Consider the following 3,593-nt stretch of genomic DNA (forward strand, 5'->3'; position numbering starts at 1 on the left):
TTCCCTAAGGAACTTAGTCTGCTTTATACCATCACAATAAAGTTTTGCCATTTAACTTGAAGATCATTTGAGTCTGTGAATTCTTTCCAGGTGACATCACAACAGCCTGATAATTTTGGGGGTCACCACATCTTATCAGTCTCAACTTCCAGTGCTTTTTGTAAATATCAATAACATTTTCTCCATTATCTTTGAAAACCATGTGTTCCTGTCTGTGTATGTATGTGTGTGTGCATGCTTGTGGTAGTGTGTTTTGTCAGACCTGTGATTTCATCAGAGCTTTTTTCTATCAGACCCAACTTTTCTACAACTTTCAGCTTTAGAGAGTTGCTGGGGTCACCAGCAGGTTAGGAGGTGTGTGTCACAGTGTCACACAAGCTGTATGTGTCACAGATTAGACATGAACCCAGGTCTTCTTGAACTTAAATTCTACAACATGTCCTAGTGATTAGAGAATAGTCCTCAGATTCAGGAAGATCTAGGTTCATCTCCCATTCTGACACATATTGATTGGATGAGCATAGATGAATCACTTAAATTATGAGTAAGCCAAGACAAGTTTCTCTCTCTTAAAAAATGACTTTAAAAATTAATAAACATTTCTTTTCCTCTCATTTTCCTCACCTTTAATTGAGTAAAAAAGAAAAAGGAAATATTTGAAACAAATAATTAAGCAAATCAAATTCCCACATATGACATGGAAAAAATATATATTTCACTTTAAATTTAAAAGCCATCACTTTCCTTTCATGAGGTGGTTAGCATGTTTTAGTTTTGGTCCTTTAGAGTTATAATTTGCCACACTGATTAGAGTTTTCAAGTCTTTAAAAGCTGAGTGATGTTATTGTTATTGTTCTCCTAATTATGTTCATTTCACTCTCTATTGGTTCATACAGACTTTCAAGATTTCCCTGAAGATAACAATTTTAAAATTTCTTTTGGAAAATTAACATTTATTATGTTCATATATAGTGATCTATTTAGCTGTTCCAAAAGAGATGGGCAATGACTCTTAACTTTCCAGTTTTTTTTTAATTAAAAAAGGGGTGTTATAAATATTTTGTATCTATGGGTTTTTTATTCCCTTTCTTTGATCTTGTCAATCTTTACTAGTAGTATTGCAGGTTCAAGGGATTTAGATAGTTTAGTGACTTTATAAACATAATTTCAAATTATTTTCCAAAATGGCTATTCTGATTTGTAGCTTCACCAGCAGTATACCAATGTGCCTTTTCAACTCATAACTTATAAATTTTTATCATATAAATATTTATCATCATTTGTTTATGCCATCTTTTGCAATCTCTTAGATGTGAAGTGGAAACTCACTTAAGATTTCATTTTTCTTATTGAATAGTTTGGAAATTTTTTTTTTTAACATTTGTCAATAGCTTACATTTCTTTGTTTGAAGACTTACCTGATTATATGCTTTGACCATGTGTGAATAGATCTTTTTCTTTTATTCTAGAAATCAAATTTTTATCAGAGAATCTTGCTTCAAAGATTTCCTTCCACCGCTCCATTTTCTTCTAATTTTAACTGCATTGCCTTTGAACAAAAATTGTTAAATTTTATATTATCAGAATTGTCCACTTTATCTTCTGTTATCCTCCTTCTCCCCCCCCCCTTTTTAATCATGAATTCTGATTGAAAGATAATTTCTTCCATTCTCCTCTAATTTGCTTATGCTGTCACCTTCTCTGTCTGTTAAATATCCATTTGGAGATCATCAGTATTACATGATTGCCTCTACATAATTTCTCTTAGCCTGTTAACCAATTTTCCCAGTAGTTTTAAAAAAACTAATGAATACTTACCACAGCAGCTAGGATATTTGGGTTCATGGAACTCTCTGCTAATGTTCTTTTGCTTCTGTATGTTATATATCCTAATTTGTTACACAGATTGATCCCTCAATTTTTTTTCAAGTAAGCCAGTTGTTTATTCTCGTTGTTAGTGTATTACTTAGAACATTCCAGTAAATATGCACAGGGTTGCACATACATGAAGGAACAAGGAAGAGGTTCAAATAAACAGGAAACATGATCTCCAATTTCTTCTATTTCTTCTACTGTTTCTTGTCATAGTCCCACTTGTCAGAGAACCCCTGGATGGGACTAACCTTCATATCCAGCATTCTCTGGGTCTGCATAGCCACCAGTCTTCAGAAAAGGTGTGTGGGATGGGACCATAAAATAGCACTTCTGCCAGATGACAATTAAAGCACTAAAGCCAATGAAGAACATCGCAGCTCCAACTTCTTTCTTCCATTCATCTGAGGGTTGGTTCATTTTAGCAAAGGTCTCATTGAATTTGATATGATACAATCAGACTTTTTCTTCACAAGACAATTTACTCCATGGCTGCTTTTCCTTCTCTTTTAAGGCCTTCTGGCTGGAAGAAAGGCTCCTGACATGGGCCACATCTGTCAGGGAATAATCATGACGATCGACATAACTTGGAAGACTAGAATCTTCAGGCTTCACAACACCTGCATGTGCCCGAACACAGGCAGAGGTGGAAATAGCCCTCCTGCCAACGAGGTCAAACATTCTGGTAGCCAACATTCTGCCTCCGCTGCCTCTCACCACCGCCCTCCACACTGTGGCAGCCCCAGACCTAAAGAAGGAGGTCGTGATGCTGATCCCTCAATTTGTAAAACAGTATCAACTTGTTTTAATAATTATTGCTTTATAGTCTGAAATCTGGTATTGTAAGGTCTCATTCCTTCTCTTTTTTTTCATTGTTTCCCTTGAGATTTTGCTCCTTTTTGTTGCTCCAGATGAACTGTGTTATTTTTTCTAGCTCTATGATGTAATTCATCAATAATTTGATAGAAGTAGCACTGCATAAGTAATTTTTCCTATTTGTTTTGTTGCTTTTTAAACAATTTTTGCTTTTAGTACAATTTCTTTTGTTTAAATTTTTCTAATAATTCTAACCTAGTCATAGTGTGTAATCTTTTAAAATATGTTTTGTAGCTTATTTGATAATATTTAATATTTTACACCAGTGTCCATTAGGAATATTAATCTATAATTCTCTTTCTCTGTTTTGTCTCACCTGTTTTAAATGTAAAAGGCATATTTATATCATAAAAAGAGTTTGAAATAGTCCTTATTTTTTCTATGTTTGCAAATGTATGTTGTATATTAGAATTAATTGGTCTCTCGATACTTGATAGAATTCATTTGTGAATTCATTTGAATATGGCACCTTGTGTAAGAGACAGAATTTAAGACTTTTTCAATTTCTTTTTGTGATATGGCTTAGATAGTAATATTTCTTCAGGAAGTCTGGACATTTTATGTGTTTCTAAGTTATCAAATTTATTGGAACATAATTGGACAAAATCATTTCAGATAATGTTTTCCTTTTCTCTTCAGTTGTTTCAAAGTCTTTTTCATTTTCTTATGGATAATTTGAGTTTCCTTTGTTTTTCAAAATAAAGTTCGCTAATTGTTTTATTGGATTTCTTTACCTTCAAAATTTCTTTTTTTTTTCGAGGGGGGAAGCCTGGGTAATTGGGTTTAAGTGACTTGCCCAAGGTAACATGGCTAGTAAGTTTTAAGTGTCTGAGGCTGGATTTGAA

At 33.5% G+C, this 3,593-nt stretch overlaps 1 pseudogene; it reads right to left on the bottom strand.

Moving 5' to 3' along the window:
* Positions 1 to 2,060: 2,060 nt before the first annotated feature.
* On the bottom strand, positions 2,061 to 2,636 carry LOC138145028 (cytochrome c oxidase subunit 4 isoform 1, mitochondrial pseudogene; annotated as a pseudogene).
* Between the last annotated feature and the right edge of the window lie 957 nt (positions 2,637 to 3,593).

Source organism: Petaurus breviceps, unplaced genomic scaffold (assembly GCF_028583685.1).
Source record: "Petaurus breviceps papuanus isolate PSGF00001 unplaced genomic scaffold, PetGlider_PUasm1.0 90723, whole genome shotgun sequence".
Lineage (NCBI taxonomy): Eukaryota > Metazoa > Chordata > Mammalia > Diprotodontia > Petauridae > Petaurus > Petaurus breviceps.